A 23,053-nucleotide genomic window follows, 5' to 3' on the forward strand; every position below is an offset into this window, starting at 1 on the left:
GGACTCAGATTTGAAGAAAATATATTTTTCTGAAAATTTCTTAATAATATCACGATTTCACACTGAACTATATATATAAATCGTGTTTAGAAAACTCTTATATATGGAAAATCCTAAAACAAATAATTTTGGGACACGTTTGATTGAAATGTATTCTCATACTTTAGTATGTGAAAGGATTATAATCTTCATATAGGCATGTATCTAACTTTTGGAATAATTACATTTTTAAAATTTGGATGTCAATTTCAAATGCGTTAAACATAAAGGAAAGAATGAATTGGCCATTCATTTCATACCTTCGTACTATTCAGATAGAATCAATGAGCAATTAATATTTTCTGAGAATGTTTTTTTAAATCACATAATATTATTATTACTAAAAGAATTTTAGATCATTTGTATTTTTTAATTTATTTAAAAACAGACTCAAGATAGTAACAACAGCTGACCAAGTCCCACTTAGCGCAATACGATTCATAGTAAAATTTAAAAGGTATCAGCTAAAATTAAGCATTCAGGAATTATCTGGCAAAAATCCCAATTTGTCAACCCTGAATTTACGACTGTTTTAGGAATATATTCTAATTTTGGCTTCATTTCAATAAAATAGAAAAGGTGATTTGATTACTTTTTTGCTACATGTATTAATACAATTGAAAATTGTATTAAAAAATGATTGCAAGTTCCTTTATTATATCGGAGTAAATGGTTAAAAAGAAAACTGTAAACATTCAAGAAAATACTCGATCATAATCTTTGTGAGTTTTCTTCCAATGCTTGTAGTTTTTCAAATATATTCTTGTCTCTTCTCCATACATGTATTTTTTTGTGGAAAAAATGGCAATAATTTATGCTTATAAATCAGGAATATTTAAGATCAATCATCGATAAAGTTCCTGTTTTAGTAAAATTAGAACTTTTAGATTTTTATGTAATAAATTATTTCAATCGTTTTTGTTTTGTTGCTGCTCAGCATTTTAACAATTTCCATTATTACCTAACCTACAATATAAATTGTAATTAGGGATTTTGAACTGCTTCATGATCTATTTTATGTTTTTGCATGATCATGAAACATTCGAACTGTTTACCGGGTCACAGAATGAACTGTTGCATGTTTAAAGCGTCATCGTGATATTCAAGCGTTTTGATGATCTCGACATCACTATTTACCTGCTATATAATTAATCAAATTGGAATAAAACAGAAAAGCAATCAATTAATTTATCAAGTATTAATTTAAATTAGTTAATGTTAATTCAATCTTTAAATTCTGTGTTCAGCTAATTAATAGACTAGTTGTTGATTGATTTTTTATATGTTTTTTATTCCAATTGTGTTAATTAAATATAGTAGGTTAAGTAATAAAATACTTCGATGATTACCAGGTACTCGGTGAAGCAGTTAAAGCCCCTTTCACAATTGGTGCACGAGCACTTTACAACACTTTGCGATCGGAAAATTTTACTTCACACGAGCTCTCGCATACGTTGCACGATGTCTCGCATTCATTGCATGTGTTTTAGCACTTGGTCGCATCAAGTCTCTTCAAAATAGTCAACATGTACACTATTCAGACGCGACCAAATGCGATCCAATACGTTCTATTTCCACTATTGAAGAGTTATAGTTCTTAGTGCGCTCTTTTGTGAAAAAGTCGGAAAATGTACAAATCTCGCGGGATTTCTGGGACAAACACAAACGTGAACAAGTAAATAACCGTTGAATGTCGATGAAAAAATTCTGACTAAATGCATTTATTGTTGTGGACTTTATTTAAATCAAGAGTATAGATGGCAAGGATATTAATTTACATCTATTGGTGATCGTATGTATCTCTTTATCGTAATGGCACATTTAAAAGTCGATACACATACCTTGGAAATGTCGTATTTTTATTAATGGACGATAAAGTTAGGATTTTTGCTCTTTTACTTATGTGTTTTGGTTCTTCTATTCTTTAGTTAAAATGACAAATGCACTTAAAATTTAAAACTGGATTGATACAGGCATGTTTTGTATAATCCGCAATGCCATGTTGTCCCAATCAGACGACCAAACGCGCCTCTAATTCTGAAGAGTTCACTAATGGAAATATAGCGTATTTATCGCAATTCAACGCACGAAAGTTAGTGCGAACGTCTTACAACGTTTTATGTACTCGTAAGAGTGATTTACGATTTTTAAAGATCGTAAGATGAATCGCATTTGTCTTTGCGTGTGTTTTGCGACCATGAGACTGTTGCTCAACATGTTTCATGTAATCTTGCAACGTTTTACTATCATTGCCTGATTTATCACCTTCAATTGCCATTCTTTGCAACAGTTTTTTTTTACCATGTATAATTATCAGCATCTTAACTATGTCACCTGAAGAGCGTCGGAAACGGGTGATATATATACCCGGACCTATGACTCGCACGAACATTGATTCGTACTATGGAATGCATGAACGCACGAGCACCGCACGTCTAATCGTATTGTCGCACGTTCAATCGTCCGATTACCTGATCAGTCGTGCAATCCTATCGCATTATCTTACAACACTCGCTTTCATTCTACAACAGTCGCATATAGACGCAACATAAATCGCAAGATTTAATGCACAACAGTCGTACGAACACCTTTTTCATATGCGATTATTTTGGCAACAGTTTACGATCCTAGACAAAATTATTCGGTCGCACGAATATTTTGTCGCTTCTGCTCGTGCGCCAATTGTGAAAGGGCCTTAAACTATTGTCCCTTGGTAGTGGGAAGACCTTGGAAACTGTTGCTCGAGGCTGAAGGCTCACTACCTTTGGACAACAGTTTGACTGTTTACCGAGTAGTCGTTAAATAATTGTATACTGCTATTTCATTTTTAAATCTGTACTGAACCAATTTGATATAACGTTCATTTTCATTTTGTTTTTTGGAAGAGAAATATCCAGTGTGCACAAAATGAAAAGCTTTGTATAAAACTGGATTACGGGTTTTTAGGGATAGACTTACGACATCTATAATTACCCCTTAAACGTCCTCCGTTGTTCTAAAATGATTTTTTTTAATTATTTGTATAAAAATGACACTTTAAACTAAGAATTATTTTTTCTATGTCTCGTTTGGCCAGAACAGCAACAACGTAAAGGCCCTTTAACAATTTGCGCACGAGCACTTTACAACACTTTGCAATTGGAATATTTTAGCTTCGCACAAGCTCTCGCATTTGTTGCACAATGTCCTGCATTCATTGCGTGTGTTTTAGTGGTCGCATCAAGTCTCTTCAAAATAGTCAACATGTACACTATTCAGACGCGACCAAATGCGATCCAATTTATCGCAATTCAACGCACGAAAGTTAGTGCGAACGTCTTACAACGTTTTATGTACTCGTAAGAGTGATTTACGATTTTTAAAGATCGTAAGATGAATCGCATTTGTCTTTGCGTGTGTTTTGCGACCATGAGACTGTTGCTCAACATGTTTCATGTAATCTTGCAACGTTTTGCTATCATTGCCTGATTTATCACCTTCAATTGCCATTCTTTGCAACAGATATATATATATATATACCATGTATTATTATAAGCATCTTAACTATGTCAGCTGAAGAGCGTCGGAAACGGGTGATATATATACCCGGACCTATGACTCGCACGAACATTCGTACTATGGAATGCATAAGCGCACGAGCACCGCACGTCTAATCGTATTGTCGCACGTTCAATCGTCCGATTACCTGATCAGTCGTGCAATCCTATCGCATTATCTTACAACACTCGCTTTCATTCTACAACAGTCGCATATAGACGCAAGATGTATCGCAAAATTTAATGCACAACAGTCGCTTTAAATCGTGCGCATTTCGTACGAATACCTTTTTCATATGCGATTATTTTGGCAACAGTTTACGATCCTAGACAAAATTATTCGGTCGCACGAATATTTTGTCGCTTCTGCTCGTGCACCAATTGTGAAAGGGCCTTTAACAACAGCAAAAAATTCCTATAATGCGCGTTATTGAATTCGCTTGCACACACCAATGTATCTTAAATAATAAAAAAAGAAAGGTCCAATGCTTCACTGGATTTTTCCATTGGTTTAGTCATGACAAGGAGTACAAAACAGATGTGACGGTCGACATTTGTCCCATCGCCGATGTTTTTAGAGGCTAGTATTTATAATTTTTAGTCTAAAGTGTCATTTTTATACAAATAATTAAAAAAATCATTTTAAAACAACGGAGGACGTTTTGAGTATGCCCCTGTCTAGTTTGTCTCGGATTACACCTAAACACAACACTCCGTACTCCTTGGCAAAACATTATTCATAGTAGAATTTAATAGTCCTGTCCCCAGAATCATGCTACTGTATTATTATTGTAAAATAGATTTCAATTCAGTGGAAGGTCCTATTAGTGATGAATTCCGATTCCTGGACTAAATCCGTTATTTTGCATTAACGGAGAAGAAGAAATGATGGAGGGTATATAACAAGGTAATGGCGCTGTGGAGCCGTAATAAAAGGTTTAGGGTAGAGGTGCCGCATTTCTTATGGTCTTCCAATATTAAGTCCAATAACTTGTTAATTCAGGTTTCCACAATTTTATATAACAGACAATATACAGTACCGACAAGACCCAACCTGACACAAATAGCTCCCAGAGCAGTCCCGGGGACTGCTTTCTGGGACTGCTATAGCAGTCCTACAGCGGTCCAGAGCAGTCCCACATCGGTCCCAGCAGTCCAAGTCTGTACAGAGGTACAGAATTTATAATGGATAAGAAAATATCTCTACTGGTCATAGTAATGATGTAACAGGCACTTATATATAAAGGCTTGGATTTGAGGGTACAAGGATGATTGTTGTTTTCTTCAAAGGTAACTTACTTGTGCTTAAAACATAGCCCGTTGGTTTCGTTGAAATGAAGGTTGAACTAAATGTTTATATCTTAAAAATACATTGTCCTAATGTGAAAATAATTCGTCAAATGCAAAAGTAAGCGTTTCTCGTAAAAGTCCAATAAGGATAAGAGCAGGATGAATATAATTTTGGGTGTAATTTCCTTCCATAGAATTACTCGGTAACTTTTATAATATTGTTCTCTGATTATGATAATCTTAGAGATACATATTTTTACTGTTCGTCGCACTATAATATAAATAAAGAAATTATACTTGAAGCAGTCTCCCAATTAAAAATCAAATAATATTCAGCGATTGACATTTTTTTCCAATTTTCAGTTCAGATTGATATTGGGTCTATGATCATGATGATATGAATGAAGATATGGATATATCGAAAAGTATTCAAGATCAGAAGTCCCTAAAACAATATAAAACAGGAGCAGAGCAAACACGGAGCTCCGAAAAATCTGATCTGATCAGCTGGGATCAGGTACCATGGATTGGTTAGCATCAAACTTTAGATCAGAAAATTATCTATCTTGTTATGGTCAAATTCAAAGTCTGTTTAAGAATTTAACTACAAATGTCAATAATATGCTTTCATTTAATCCCCTTTTATGCTACCAGTCTGTAACAGTCAAAAAGGCAGAAAGCCATTATTATATGTATATTACATTGACACAAAATCTGATTAACTACAAGTAGCCCCGTGGGGATCCGGGTTAGAATAGGTCCTCAGCACCCCCTTGCTTGTCGTAAAAGGCGACTAAATGGGGCGGTCCTTCGGATGAGACCGTATAAACCAAAGCCCCGTGTCACAGCAGGTGTGGCACGATAAAGATCTCTCCCTGTTCAATGGCCCTGAGTGCCGAGCATAGGCCCAAATTTGCAGCCCTTCACCGGCAATGGTGACGTCTCCATATCAGTGAAATATTCTGGAGAGGGACGTTAAACAGCAATCAATCAAGCAATCAACTACAAGTATACATTAAAGGTTGCTTAAAACCAAAATATCATAGAAAAACATTATTGATTTATAATCATTGTCAAATTATCCTCTTTTTCATCAAATTGTTAAATAACTGATTTTCACAGAGGGTTTCAATAACATTAAATGATGACGTCACAACTGCATCAGCACAAAATAAACCGATTGTTAATAGGGCATACAGTAAAACAGCATAACGAAGTCGCTGGGACCTTTAAAATCACTTCGCTATATCCGTAATTTGTCATAACCGTGTAAGAAATTCATTAAATTTTAATTACTGGGGATTGACCGTTCACGGTAGCTCAGTCGGTAGAGCGCTCGCTCCGTGATCGGGAGGTCGTGAGTTCGTATCTATATCTGTGAATTCGTAACATCCGTGTTCGTACTAAACAAGTTTTAATGGAGCATTTGAAACGAAAATATATTAAAAGTATAATTTCATCTAAAAGTTCTTGAAACTAAATTCATGGGTGGGTTTGATTAACACATTCTTGCTTTTTCACATGACAAATTTTGATTTTATTCTTAATTCTTAGAAAAAGTGGCAATTTTATTGTGTAATTGTAAAAAATATTAAAACTTTAATCCAGAAAAATAATTTTTTTCAGTGTAGAAATGTTTTAAAGCAAAGCACCATCACAGGTATCGTCATTCCGCGCTTTGTGATGTATACAGTGTTTAGCAAATTAAACTCACCCGTGAAAGGTAAACAGTTGTTGTAATTACATTGTTATTGTTGTTGTTTTCCATTCATCGGATGTGTTTAATTGTTGAAATCTGCTCACCACAACTGTACCGATAGACTGGCAGTTCGTGTGTCATACGTACGAAACAACAGGTGATCGCCGCCACGCCATTAAAGCCATTTATTCCTGGCTTAACAATCGGAACATCATCCGCTCTTTTTCGAGAAACTTGACTTGACAGAAACGACCGAGTGATGTTCAAATTTCTGGCTTGAGTTCTTTACGATACAGCATGGGAAATAGTCACACAATCGGGCAGCTTTAAACCGATTTATGTTTCCTGCGTTGATTATATTTGTAGTTGTTGCACTTCTGATTTAGGCCATGTAATGAAATGGGGGCTTGCTGATTTGTTAAACTTATGTTATATCACGCCTGAAATCTAGAATGAATTCAACCAAGTGTAATTTCTTGTACATATAGACTGGAGTCTGCGATACATTAGTACACGATGTTTTCGTGCGTACGTTAGAGACAGACAATACCAGTCTATTGTATACTGTAGATCACTAATTTTTCGCGAAACCTTATTTTCGCGAGAAAGTCATTGACTCTTTATTAGCGAGACAAAATTTTCACGAATTGTGGTTATTGCTCTGTATAATCTTTAGAAATACTATTATACGCGAGAATTATATTTTCGCGAGCACACTGCCTCGCGTAATTACGCGAAAATAAAGTTCTCGCGAATAAAAAGTGATTAACAGTATATAGGCTTTGTATGAAATGTTTAACACTCCCATGAAACAAAAAAATCTGTAAAAAGAAATATTTGTATTGTATGTGGAGATGTGAGTGACCGTTTTTGATTAATTGAATCAAAAGCAAATACAGATATTGGTCTAAAGGAACTTTTAAAAAAAATTGTCTATATAAGTGATGAAAGCGGAATACTTTATAGAATTTGTTTTTAACAATTAATTAACTTGGACAAAAAATGTTGAGAATTCTACGATCCGTGTCAGAAAAACTTATGAGTATGTATACTAGAGGAAAGAGGATAGCATCTTCTTCTGAAAAAAAATGAAACAAGAAAACGGAGAGATAGGAAAAACAGCCCTGTTAAAGCCAGAAATTGGTTGTTCCAGCTTCCGTTTAAGGCTGATGAAAAACTCAACGATTCCTCTTCAGGTAAGTAAAAGTTTTGATTAGTGATAACAACAAGCACAGGGGAGGGGGGCAACCATTTTTTTTTACAAACATAACTTTTTACTTTGAAAGCTGGTTGGTCCTCCACTTATAGGTTATAGTAAGGTCAATTAAGGGTTATGTAGTTTGTTCTTTGTTTATTTTTTTTTATTTTTTATTTATTTATTTTTATTTTTTTTTTTATAAAACTTTTCTAGGTATGTTGAATAAAAAAAAAAACAAGATGTGTTTGTGAAACACTATGCGTCCGGCAGCAACAAAGATCGAAAAAGCTATTTTTAGGATATAGGTCGCAGTCACGGTCACAAGGTCGTTGATCTTTGTGTCATTTAAGGAAATTAATATGTGTAGTATACATACCAAGTTTTGAAAAAGACATCAATCAACCAAGCCTGTTGTAAATTTAGCAGGGCTTGGCACTCTAGACCATGTTATTCTGGAGGCATGAAGTGTTTCGGCGCTTTTTAAAGAGAGATATGATTGTTTGCTCTTAAGGCCCGCCATCATCAGGAGCCCTCTTTATTTATTCCTTAAGCTATTGTAAGTATGACTTAATTATCATTCTGCCTATGTTTTTGTGTTTACCGTAGCGATTATTGGTTGTTCATCGATAAATAACTCTTTGTGCAAATTGTGTCTGTTTTCGGAGTGTTCCAGTGTTTGAGAAGGCGTTTTTTTTAACCCTTTATATATGGATTGCATTTGGTATTCATAATATGTGGTTGACGCCGTATTTCTTTCATGAATTTTTCATGAAAGTACTTTTTTCCGTTTGTTTTGTCCATTTCAGTAATAATGGGATCGAGTAACCTCTCTTGATCACATATGTCTTAAAGTTTGCAAAAACTGTTGTCAGGATAGATGAAACACTTGTATTTCTTGCGTGTCTGAAGAATTCTAGAATTTCTTCTTTTGTGCCATTAAAGGCTAAAAACTCGCCATCTCTGTTATCTACCATGATAGAGAACTTGGTGGGCGAATTTGAATCTCACATAATATGATTTGTTATTTGATACATTCTTGTATCTGAGATTTCAGGGGATTATATAGCACCCATAATGCACCCTATAATTTGTTTACAGTATTTTCTATCGAATTCAAAATAATTGTTTTCTAAGACACACTTTAATAGGAAGAGAAGATCTTCAGCATCTGGATAAGGGATGTCTCCTTGTGTCTTGTTAGCGCTTTGATATGCTATATTGAATGCAGAGAGAAACTTGTCAAATTCCATGTTAGTTTACATACTAGTTACGTCATATATAACCATCAGCACGTCTGCTTGAAGTGTGGGGGTTTCCATTCTGTTGATAAAATCGGTGGTGTCCTTAATATATGTTGATTGTTTTTGTACTATAGGAATGAGAAAATAATCACAGTAAGCGCCTATGTTACGTGTTGGCGTATCGTAATGTGAAATAATTGGGCAACCAGATGGAAGCTGTCTTATGCTGCATTGGCCTTTCATGAGGGCATCTCGTACATTATCTTTGATTTTGTGTATTGTAGTGAGCAAGTATAGAAGACTGCATTTTAATAAGGGTTTGTTATCGTATAGAAAGCGATATGTTTCCTTATCTATTGTTCAATTGGAGTGCATTTCAGTGATTTAACTTTGCATGATTTTATGCAAGTTGTGTTAGTTGGGTTTTTCCATTTGCATGTAATGTTTGGATTGCAATTGGCGCAATGCCTTTGAGACATATAAGTCTTTGTCCATAATAACAATTGTGTTGCTTTTGTCCGCTTTTTTGATAACAATATTGTTATTGTTCTCAGAGAATTAAGTGCTTCTCTTTCTTGTTTAGAAGTATTGTTGTGTTCTTTCCTGATTGGAATAGATGATAGTTCTAATTTCGTTTTATTTGTCAATGTATTGCTCTAGGGTATAAGATGCGAGTACAGGTTTGTAACCAGATTGTTTTCTGAAAGGATGCATTGGGGAGTTTGCTCCCTTATAATGAAACTTGCATCTGCGTTTCCTGGCAAGCTCGTCAAAGTCATTTAAAATAACTTTGTTAATACTTCTTTTTGTGGAGTTAATATGAATTTAAAAACCTTTGGAAAGTACAGAGTTTTCATGACGATTGATTTTGTACATAAATTAAGTACATATCTCTGCCAGCGACTCTCCTAAGTTTTGTAAACATTCTTTATCTGCAGTAAAGAATATTGAAACCTCTTAAGATTTTTTTACCAATTTTCTTCCGTCTATTAAAACGTCTAGCCATTTTAATAGGGAAAAATTCAATTTTAAGAAATTTGTGGAGAGTGCACGTCTAAAATTCCGTCTATTAAATGACTGGTCGTTGTAAAAGAGGAAACAGTATATGATGCAACTGAAGTTAAGAATACTATATGATGCTAGATATGCCTCATTTTTATGATGAGGCTAATGAATATCGATGCCTATTTTTTGAAAGGCATACAAATAAAGAATAAAAACAATAGTCCAATCCACACTTTTCAAAAGTTTTTTTTTTCCCTTGGCCGTCATCTTAACCCATACAATCCACACAGAGGCCTTTGGATGGAGCTACCCACACATTCAAAGAAAAAAAATAAACACAATGGATTAATTGCAGCACGCCCAAATATTTGGTTGAATAAAGAGGAGAAATAACGTTTCTTTCCCTTTTGACCTTTTGGTTGACCCTGCAAAGGGAAACAACTTTTGCAAAGTGTGCATTGGACTATGATATGCAAGTATTATATAATTATATTCTAGTTTTACATTGCATTGCAAATAATATTGGTTATAACTTAAACTTAAAGATGCACGAACAGATATGATTGATTGATTGTATATTGTTTAACGTCCCTTTCCAGAATATTTCACTGATTCGGAGACGTCACCATTGCCGGTGAAGGGCTGCAAATTTAGGCCTATGCTCGGCACTTACGGCCTCTGAGCAGGGAGGGATCTTTATCGTGCCACACCTGCTGTGACACGGGGCCTTGGTTTATACGGTCTCATCCGAAGGACCGCCCCATGTAGTCGCCTTTTACGACAAGCAAGAGGGCACTGAGGACCCATTCTAACCCGGATCCCCACTTAGATGAACAATTTGAAGTTAATATATTCTGTATAATATAACGAATGACATATTTTATTGTATTTTACACAAAAATAAATTAAAAATCTTATTTTTTTTAAAAGTCATAAAACTTCAATTTTTTAGCGGGTTTGATTGACACATACTTGCACTTACACAAATTTAATATTTTTTAATACTTAGGAAAAGTGGCAATCTTGTTGTGTATAAATGAAAAATATTAAAGCTATAATCCAGAAAGTTCAGAGTGGAAATTTCCGAAAGGAAAACACACAGTATATATGTTGCAGGGGTGGTTTTTATGTAGAATGAAATGGATAAACAAACTCCTCTGTAAGGGTTCATACTATTTAATATTGATCGATGTTCAAAGTATGAAAATAAATGGCCTAGTTAAACAATAACAATGAATATCACATGAAGTTATACAAGAGGCCCAGGGGCCACATCTCTCACATGAGAAATTGGCTAGGCTAGGAAAAAGCACATATCAGATCAGAACTGAAAAAAAGTTTACTGGGAGGGGGCTAGGAGGGGGCTTGAATTTTAACCTCCAAGGGGGTCAGGATTTGAAAAAAACTACTACCTGGATGATTCCCTATAAATATCACTAAGCATGTCTTTGAAGTACTTGAAAAGAAGATTTTAAAAGTAAACTTTTATCGGCCATTTGGCCCCACCCTACCTCATTGAGGTCATGATTTGAACAAACTATAATATACACTATCTTAGGATGATTCTACATGAGTTTCATCTTTCATGGCCCAGTGGTTCTTGAGAAGAAGATTTTTTAAAGATTTTTCCTGTATATTCTTATGTAAAATTTTGATTGGCCATTTTGGTCCCATCCTTCTCCCGGTGGTCATGATTTGAACAAACTTGAATCTATACTACTTGAGAATGATTTCACATGAGTTTCATCTTTTCTGACCCAGTGGTTCTTGAGAAGAAGATTGTTAAAGATTTTTCCTATATATTCCTATGTACAATTTTGATTGTACATTATGGCACCATGCACCCTACCCCCGGGGGTCATGATTTGAACAAACTTGAATCTACACTACCTGAGGATGATTCTACATGAGTTTCATCTTTTCTTGCCAAGTGGTACTTGAGAAGAAGATTTTTAAAAAATGCCTTTATTTTTTCTCTAATTCATGATTATCTCCCCTTGGAAATGGGCATGGTCCTTCATTTGAACAAACTTGAATCCCCTTTACCCCAGAATACTTTGTAGCAAGTTTGGTTGAAAATGGACCAGTGGTTCTTGAGAAGAAGATGAAAATGTGAAAAGTTTACGACAACGACGACGACGGACAAATTTTGATCAGAAAAGCTCACTTGAGCCTTCGGCTCAGGTGAGTTAAAAATGGATACATTCTATTCTTATTATTTTGATATACAAAAGATAGATTTATCAGTTAAGAGTTATCTCTTTTAATTTAAAGATTTAGCATATAAATAAATCACTGTATAGTTAATCTTTACACACATATTTTACAATCACATTTCAATTAATGTAATGATATATATAATTATGATACCTCTGTGAATTTGTTCAATATAAAAATATGACGAATAAACATGCTATCTTTTCCAAACAGCCCCTACTGTGAAATAGTTTTGTGCTATCTGCCCATGTTGAAATAGTCATCAAACTATTCACCGGCAGCATTCTGTTTCCCTCGCATTTCATCTCTGGGTTTATACGGATTGTGACGCGTTTATATTATGAAGTAACAAAAGTTAAGTCAGCATTGGTATAATATGGAATATCTTATATGTGTGTACCCTGAACTCCTAAAAGTTAACAAAAGTTAAGTCAGCATCGGTATAATAAAACATCTATTTACTGACTATTCGGACAATAGCAAGTTTTACGCCCCCCTCGACTGCGCCTCGGAAAATAGTTTGCTGTCTTGGGGAACGATAAACTTGTTATTGTCCTTATAGCCAGTAAATAGGTGTATATTATTACTTTAAAATATACAAAAGGTAACATATGCTTATTACCTCTCTGTGGGACAAGGCCCATTCCATAAAACTCCAAAACAACTGGATGCTTCAGCTTACATATTGCCAGGTCTGGTCTAAATGTCCCAAGTCATGAAAGTCTTCATCTACAAATTCTGTTATAATTTTCAACACAGCCAACCTGGGCAAAACCTCTGAGTAGTGTAACTCAAGTAACTGAGAACAACTCAGTACCACAACAAATATAAAGACAGAACCCCAAGAGAATAAACTTGAACTTTATCGCTCACAAGTTAAGGGGTGGATCTAGGTTTGTATTAAACTAAAAAATATTATTTAATTTCATTATACCAATAATACTAGTATTTATTAAATATTGTATGATATATTATATATACAATTAAAACACACTGCTACATTTATTGTCAGTCGGTGCATTTGTGGTGAGTGGACTGAAAGGTACTTGGACACAGATTCGAAGTTAATAGTTCTGTATATTTCTGTATAATATCACAAATTATATATTTTAATAGCATTTCACACAAAAATGAATTAAAAATCTTATTGCATTTAAAAGTTATCAAAAATTTTAATTTTTTGGCGGGTTTGATTGTCACATCCTTTCACTTTCACAATTTTTAACTTTATTCTTAATCCTTAGGAAAAGTGGCAATCTTGTTGTGTATTAATGAGAAACATTGAATCTTAACTCCGGAAAATAATTTTATTTAGGGTAAAAATGTTAGAAAGCAAAACTCCTTCACAAGTATTGTCATTCCGTTGTGTACAAAATTTAGCATATCGAGCACACTCGTGTTATGTACACAGTTTTTGTAAACAGCGGGAAAGCTTTGTTATTGTTTGGTGTTTTGGTTCACCGGGTGCGTTTAAATGCCAAAGTTTGCTCACAACAACTACACGGACTGAAAATATATTGTGTGTTTGTTTTGCTTTCGAACATGTCTACTCTGAATTTTCTGGATTATAGTATTAATATTTTTCATTAACAAACAACAAGAATGTCAATTTTACTAAGGATTAAGAATAAAAATATCAACTTCAAATCTGTGTCCAAGTACCTTTAAACAATTGTACGCACCCGGTGAATCGTGAACATCAACAATAACAGAGCTCGTGCCCTGTTTATAAAAACTGTTAGCTGCAGATCTGTAGCGTTATGGTTTTATATATTTGTCTTTGAGCATAACGCTACAGATCCTGTAATGCAAAAAAAGGTGCAATTTACGGCGCAGTATTTTTGCGCGCTTTTGAGGAGAATTTCTTTCAAGCAATGGTCAATCAACTACCTTTTACTCCCTAATTCTAAACATATTCTGTATTTCACCTTTCAACCATTTATACATGTAGTCGTCTCTACAGGCAATAAAGTTGCTAGAAGTGAATTTTCAGCAATATAACAACTAATTTTAACCAAGCGAGTTCATCACTTGTAGAGACGAGCATAAAGGGTTGGGAGGTGTATAAAATATAAATATAGATAGTTGATTTTTTTTTTTTTTACGTTTAACGGGTTTGATCGATTTTCTAACCTCTGTACACAACACTTACATCGGAATGGCGATAGTTGTGAAGGAGTTTTGCTTTTTTTACATTTCTAGTCTGAATAAAATTATTTTTGTGCATTAAAGTTTTAATATTTTTTCATAAATACTAAACAAGATTAAGTGTCAATAGTGAAATTTAAAGTACTGTGAGTACTGAAAGCCGGTGGCATGAATCATTTTATTTGTTTAACGTCCCTTTCGAGAACAAAAATTTGAGCATCAAGGGATATTTTTCTGGCTAGCAATAACTACGACAATATTTTTTAATCGCCAGCAAAAAAAATCATTGCTTAATATGTATGAATAAAAATTGAAATAAAAAATGTTCCAATTATTGAGGGTCATATACCATGATCGGAATGATTATAATTTTGGCTAATAATGGTGTCCAAAATATTCACCATTTTCTAGAGTCCGTTTCTTGTACATTGTACAATATTTTAGACTAATCACTCTTCATTATCTACCCTCTTTTCTTTACAAATCAGTGGAAATTCAAGAAATCATTGTAACATTTCTATCAGCGCGTATTGTATTCATATATCAAACGATGTGAGAAAGAAATAATTTATGCCGTTAGTGCTGAATAATTTTCTTATCAATTCCATGCAGGTTGACATGCGGCAGGTTGACATGCGGCATAATGGACATCCTTAAAATTCCAGGTACATGTTGAATAAGAGAACTTGGAGAAAATTATCGGTCTTAGTTGGTACAGAAAGTTCTTCCCTCCCCTGATCACAGTCATTGAAGAAAGAAAGGGCTCGAAAATCCAGCACCAATCAACAGTTGAGAATTTGATATCAAGATCATTTATTTAGAAAAAAAATGCCAACTCGTATAACAGCGACCTTAAGCCAGAGTGTATACAATTTTTACGCGGTACACGAAAGCATTTGACGCGTGACCAGGTAATTGTTTTCAATACTTGTTGTCAATCAAATCAGTAACTATTGTTTTTTTAATGATTGACAGACGGTTTCCTCTGCTTTAGAATGGTTTTAATTTGTGCAACTCCTTTTGAGGATCTGGAATGCCACTGTCGTTACTCTCGGTGAGTGTTATTTGAAAAAAGACGCCAAGGTTGGCCATTACTTTTGAACGGTAAAGCTTTTGAAAAAAGACATCAATCAACTAATCTTGTCGTACATTTAGTAGGACTCAACACTCTAGACCATTTACGATTTAAAAAAATGTTATTTTGGAGGCATACAGTGTTTCAGCGGTTTAAAAAAACGCCTTTTCAAATACTGAAACATTTTGCAAATAGAAACAATTTGCGAATATTTATCGATGAACATTCGATAATCGCCTACAGTTAATACAAAAACATAGTCGAAATAATAATTAAGGAACGCTTACAATAGCTTAAGACTGATAAATTACGTGGATTTCTGATGATGCGGGTTTTAAAAGCACAAAATCATATTTCTTTTCAAAAACCTCCCAAACACTCTATGCCTCCAGAATAACATTTTTATTGGAAAAAATCATAAGAGGTCTAGAGTGTCGAGCCCTGCTAAATCTACGACAGGTTTGGTTGATTGATGTCTTTTTTAAACGCGTTACCGTTCAAATGCAGTGGACAAGGTTAAAGTTTTTAAAAAGTAGATCAAACTCCAAGGTCAAAAGGTCTAAGTGTTTGATAGTAAATGAAATATCTTGTCACAGGGATTAAATAGGGGAAGTATGCAAGCCCTAGCCTTTACCCTTCAAAAGTTATAGCCAATGTTAATGTGTTTTTTTTTTAAATCATATGCAATGCCTGCTGAAATTAAGTATTTAAAAGATTTGATAAAAATAAACCTTCTCCGAAAATTGCACCGAAATCGGTCGTGTATTACTCAATATATTCCTTTTTAATCCGATTTCTTACCAAAGCCGTTTTTGAAACGCGCAGTGTTTCCGAAAAAAGTGCCAGCTACATCACAACGAGGACTGCCATTTTGAAAACTGTAGTAAACAGTGTGCGAGTCTTGTGTGTTTTTCATCGTATTTACGTGTATTTTGACGTGTTTTGTGTACATATTTTGGATCGTTATGTGTTTAGAACTTTCCGTAGATGTAGTGTATAGTATTTAACTGTGTTCTTTAGGCTGTGAAACTCCAAGGTCAAGGTCAGCCGGTCAAAGCTCTTATTATCCAATTAAAAGGGTGTTCAATGAATAATGTCATCAGCACAATGACATAAAAAATAGAAATCATATGACATTAAGCTTGACTTTCTCTAATTATTTAATCTTAAATGAATTGATAACAGTTAATGTGACCACTTTTTATTGCATACATTCATTGTGGGAAGCTGGAAAACAAGGGCTACTCGAGACACTGCATTAAAGAATAATGGCCAAGAATCAGTTAACTAAAGTAAAATTGAACTCGTCATTAAAGCTGTTGTAAAACATTTAATTTTCCAAAAATATATTAACTGAAATATGTGAAATTTACAGCAACTTATGTCAGTTTCATACATACATGAACAGGTAGATTTCAATTAACAAAAATTATATAATGGGCATCATAAATGGATACTGTTCTTGTCAACAATGACATACAACAACCAATGTATATTAGCGATAATTCAACAAATTATCACTGATTATGTTTTATTGACTTTAAGATGCAGAGCAAATTTGATTATACTTAAAGGTCACCCTATATTTTTAAAAATGGGTGAAAACGAGAGCGTGTAGGAAATCTAAACAATTATTTTTAAAAGATCAACAATGACAAAACTGCAAAAGCCTAAGAAGAGTAAAAATTTGCAAGAACACACAAACAGTTTTATATCTTCTTAAATATTAGCGGTTTTGTTGTTCAAATTCATATATAGGGAGTTCAATTTCTGGAGGAGTCTAGTAAGCAAAATATTTACCAAAAAAATTGAAAGGTTTCAGAGAGGAAGGAAACAGAATGAGGAATTCACTAAATTTAATTTCTTCCTGACAGCGTCCAAACCCACAGACCATGAAGAGAAAAGGAGTTTTAGGGTAAACAGAAAGTTATTGTTTTGTCACATCAACAATATTCGGCAAATCTTTCAACCTTTGACTTGTTTCATTTCCCAAACTTAGGAAAAAACCTTTCAGACAGAAAATAACAAGTACAACAAATTATAGGATCTGCAATTTTCCAGTAAACGAAGGGTCATACTCAAAACTGTGTTTTAAAAGCAATTAGAAATTAAATTAAAATGTTACGGACATATGTTTGGAATAAAGGAGATTATTTTAGTTAAAATCATGAAGACAAAATCATAGAAAAGCGTTTTTTTCCGAGCCCCGATGACATTATTTATTGAATGCCTCTCGTAAAGGACTTCTCACAATAATAATTTATGTAAAGAATGAAAGCCCTATTCCTTACGTTTAAAGTTATGACCAATGTTAAAGTTTTTTTATAAGCGAGGAAATCTCTAAGCACAAGGTACCGGTCAAAAGGTCGAAATTGTTAATATGCAATGAAATGTCTTGCCAAAATGAATACATATGTGAAATATAAACGTCCGTTGAACAATTATGGACAAAGTAAATATTTAATTTTTTTGTGTAAAAGTGGGTCAAACTCCTAGAACAAGGTCAACAAGTCAAATTTGGTGGTACCCAGAGAAAGGTCTTGTCACAAGGAATACACTTGTGAAATATGAAAGTCATAGCTCCACTAAATCAAAAGTTATAGGCAAAGTTAAAGTTTTTGTGACGGACAAACAAACAGACAGCTAGACTGACCGACAGATTGACAGACAGGCGAATGAGATTTAATGTCCCCTCGCTTATATATATATATATATCTTTAAAATTATGGTAAAATAGATATGTTTTGCAATTCTCAGTTAATTCAAACTCAATTTGTTTTTCTTTTATTTTGAAGTATCAAAATTGTTAGGGTGAAAAATTCCTCAGAGTAAAATTTTAATTTTAATTCCTGACTTTCGTTACATCATGTGCATGTATTTCACAAGAGGAGGGGGTGGGTGGTTTGTTGCATTTTTTAGGAGACAGCATAAAAATTGTTTTATTTGTAAATAAGATGATTCAGGGTTTGTAATTTACTGTCAAAAACTGTAGCATTGTATGAATATCTAATAAAATATAAGAAATGCCAGTAAGCAGTTTTAGTTTTTTAGAAATATATATATATATATATATATATATATATATATATATATATATATATATATATATATATATATATATATATATATATATATATATACTTAAAATAAAAAAGAAAAACACGAAAAACTCCAGTAAAGCTTTAGGCCTTTCATTCTATCTTCAGAAGCTTTACAAAATAAACAACTGTAGTAACATAGTAACGTTACACAATAATTGGCGGAGTATATGACGTCGTTATTATGAAGTCAAATGTACTATGACGTCATAGTTAACAGCTCTTTGCGCACAGGTAAAAGTACGGGAAATTTTCAAGTTCTTAATAAAATGCAGATATACATATGCATACATAATTAAATCTAATTGATATACATTACATCAGATTGTTAAGCTTTGGTTTTAACGCACAAATAAAATGTTTTTCTTTCTGACGTCTACTTATATCGTTTCCTCCTTTTACTTTATAAAACGGAAATATCGTAAATTTCTTTTGTCCGCACACGTCTAAATGTTCACTTAATGGTATTTGTCTATACTCCGGAGTGTTAATCTGTTGCTTGTGGGTACGAACCCGGGTACGGAGGGTGTTACTGGTCTCACCTATATAATACTCACTACATCCTGGACAGGTTATCACATATAAAACATTTTGTGTATCACATGACATATTGGCGTTCACTGTAAATTGTCTGCCGTTGAAGTTATAATAAGATCCTTCAGTAAGAAAATCACAAGTTCCGCACCGAGGATTTCCACATTTTTTCACTGAATAGGTTCCTTCAAAATTGGAGTTACACAGGAGTCTTTTCAGGTTCTTCGGTTGGCGTCTACTTGAGATAAATTTTACGTCCTTATAAATTGTCTTTGTAGTTTCGTCCTCTCTAAGAATTGTGTTCAGTTGGTGAACAATGGTGTTGATGTTCTGGTTCCGGGGATTATGCGTGTGCACGAAGGGAATAATATTCTCGTTAACATCACGTCCTTTGGCTAAAAGTAATTCTGATCTTTCATGTTCCTTTGCTTTAAGTATTCCATCATCTATAAGCTGGACTGGATATTTTTGTTTAAAAAGATACGTTTTAAGTTCATGTAAACGAATGTCCCTTGTATCCTTTTCACTGACAATGGCGCATATACGTCTGGCAAGGTTATAAGGAATGGCTGTTTTGGTATGATGCGGATGACAGGAACCAAAATGTAAGTATTGGTGTGTATCCGTCACTTTGTAAAATATGTCAGTAACAATCTTTGTGTCCTTCTTAACAACGAGAACATCCAGGAATGGTTGTTCATGTTGTTCAAAAACTCCCTTAGTCTTAAACGTCGTGTATACGATTTAATATCTGTTTTTAGTTCCTGGTGGTTCCTTCTTGGTGTAGGAGTATACTTCAAACCTTTAGAAAGTAATTTTATTTCCGAATCTGTAAGGGTCCTGGATGATAAATTAAATACTTTAGGATCCGTTGACGTGTTTGGGGAAGAGCTATCTGTACCTATATTAATGGAGTTGTTTTTTCCTATTGGGCACGAGGTTTGTATTTTTCGCCTTGATTGGGGTTGCCTCCGCCTAAAAAATGGTTTCTTGCACCCCTTCCGATGTAAGTAGTGTCCTCATCCCTGTAGATATTTTGTTGTCTAAATCTCATAAAAACAGATATTAAATCGTATACACGACGTTTAAGACTAAGGGAGTTTTTCCACGAGGATGAGGACGAGAATGATTTTAATGAAGAAACTGAACATACACAGCCCGAGGATCTTGTAAGAAACAAGTCAGATTTTATTCCAAAACGAGGAAGAAATCGTACTTTAGATACTGTTTGCGAGACGCTTGAAAACATCAACCTTCCAGACACCAACATACCTAATTATAAATCAAATCTTTCTAAGGATGAACAAATTGCACTAAAAGGCTTGTGTAGCGACAAAAATATAGTCATTAAAGAGGCAGACAAAGGAGGAGGAGTTGTCATCATGGACAAAGACTTTTACGAAAATAAAATTCTGACCATGTTACAAGACACCGAATTTTACCAAAAGATTAACAAAACGCATGAAAAGAAATCGATGTCAAAAATAAAAAGTCTTGTCCATGAACCTTTTTCTGAGGAATTAACAGACAAGGAAAGAGACTATCTTATAAATTTTGAAGCCCGCGAAAGTCAGTTTTATGGCTTACCTAAAGTTCATAAATCAACGGAAATTAAGAATGCCATAGAATCTCAGAATTCTGAATATATTACCTGCCTTAACCCACAGGATTTATCTTTCCGACCTATTGTTGGAGGCCCTAACTCGTCTACCCAAAGATTGAGCCATTTATTAGATATATTGCTGAAACCATTCTGTGAAAAGGTACCAAGTTTCATTAGAGATGATCTTGACTTCCTGAATCATTTACCAGACGTCGTTAAGGATAATACTAAATTAGTTACGTTTGATGTTGTTAGTTTGTATACTAACATTCCAACGGAACTCGGAATAGAAGCGATAAAATTCTGGATAGAAAAACATCCTTACCTTCTTCATGATCGCTTTCCACAAGAATTTGTCCTTCAAGGATTAAAATTAGTCCTTCAAAATAATACGTTTGCCTTTAATGATAACCATTTTTTACAAACTAAAGGAACTGCCATGGGAACCAAAGTTGCACCGACGTACGCAACACTTACCCTAGGTTACTTAGAATTCAAACTTCACCAACGACTCATAACATTGTGGGGAGAAGATATAGCAAATAACCTTAAATCTAAATGGAAAAGATTTCTAGATGACTGTTTTATTTTATGGGATGAGGGTGTCGAAAAATTAGACGTTTTTCATAAAATATTAAATGAGTTGAATGCCAACATCAAATTTACGATAGATACCAGTGAAAATGAACTACCATTCCTGGATGTTCTCGTTGTTAAGAAGGACACAAAGATTGTTACTGACATATTTTACAAAGTGACGGATACACACCAATACTTACATTTTGGTTCCTGTCATCCGCATCATACCAAAACAGCCATTCCTTATAACCTTGCCAGACGTATATGCGCCATTGTCAGTGAAAAGGATACAAGGGACATTCGTTTACATGAACTTAAAACGTATCTTTTTAAACAAAAATATCCAGTCCAGCTTATAGATGATGGAATACTTAAAGCAAAGGAACATGAAAGATCAGAATTACTTTTAGCCAAAGGACGTGATGTTAACGAGAATATTATTCCTTTCGTGCACACGCATAATCCCCGGAACCAGAACATCAACACCATTGTTCACCAACTGAACACAATTCTTAGAGAGGACGAAACTACAAAGACAATTTATAAGGACGTAAAATTTATCTCAAGTAGACGCCAACCGAAGAACCTGAAAAGACTCCTGTGTAACTCCAATTTTGAAGGAACCTATTCAGTGAAAAAATGTGGAAATCCTCGGTGCGGAACTTGTGATTTTCTTACTGAAGGATCTTATTATAACTTCAACGGCAGACAATTTACAGTGAACGCCAATATGTCATGTGATACACAAAATGTTTTATATGTGATAACCTGTCCAGGATGTAGTGAGTATTATATAGGTGAGACCAGTAACACCCTCCGTACCCGGGTTCGTACCCACAAGCAACAGATTAACACTCCGGAGTATAGACAAATACCATTAAGTGAACATTTAGACGTGTGCGGACAAAAGAAATTTACGATATTTCCGTTTTATAAAGTAAAAGGAGGAAACGATATAAGTAGACGTCAGAAAGAAAAACATTTTATTTGTGCGTTAAAACCAAAGCTTAACAATCTGATGTAATGTATATCAATTAGATTTAATTATGTATGCATATGTATATCTGCATTTTATTAAGAACTTGAAAATTTCCCGTACTTTTACCTGTGCGCAAAGAGCTGTTAACTATGACGTCATAGTACATTTGACTTCATAATAACGACGTCATATACTCCGCCAATTATTGTGTAACGTTACTATGTTACTACAGTTGTTTATTTTGTAAAGCTTCTGAAGATAGAATGAAAGGCCTAAAGCTTTACTGGAGTTTTTCGTGTTTTTCTTTTTTATTTTAAGTATTTAATTCCGACCACTGAGACTATTTATTGGATTTTACATATATATATATATATATATATATATATATATATATATATATATATATATATATATATATATATATATATATATATATATATATATATATATATATATATATATATATATATATATATATATATATATATATATATATATATATAATTTTTTAATATAATTGAAAGTTAGTTAAAGTATGTTGTGATATAGAAAACACATTCCAGTAAAATTGCAGAGTATCATTATATTTTAAATTAATATTTACAAATAATACAATTTCAAAATAAAGACATAAATAATTCAAAGTTTATTTCAAATAGTATTTATTCAGATATGGTATGCTCACTGATATGAACATTGATTATACCGTGCATCTATTCTTATCTAATGATTCAAATTTTAAATTATTCCACGAAAACGCAGTCAGTAAATATGTGTGAAAAGTATTGAAAAGTTCAGTAATTACATGTATT

This window comes from Saccostrea cucullata, unplaced genomic scaffold (genome assembly GCF_032062105.1).
Source record: "Saccostrea cucullata isolate Sc308-1 unplaced genomic scaffold, CSIRO_AGI_Scuc_v1 ctg911, whole genome shotgun sequence".
NCBI classification, from domain to species: domain Eukaryota; kingdom Metazoa; phylum Mollusca; class Bivalvia; order Ostreida; family Ostreidae; genus Saccostrea; species Saccostrea cuccullata.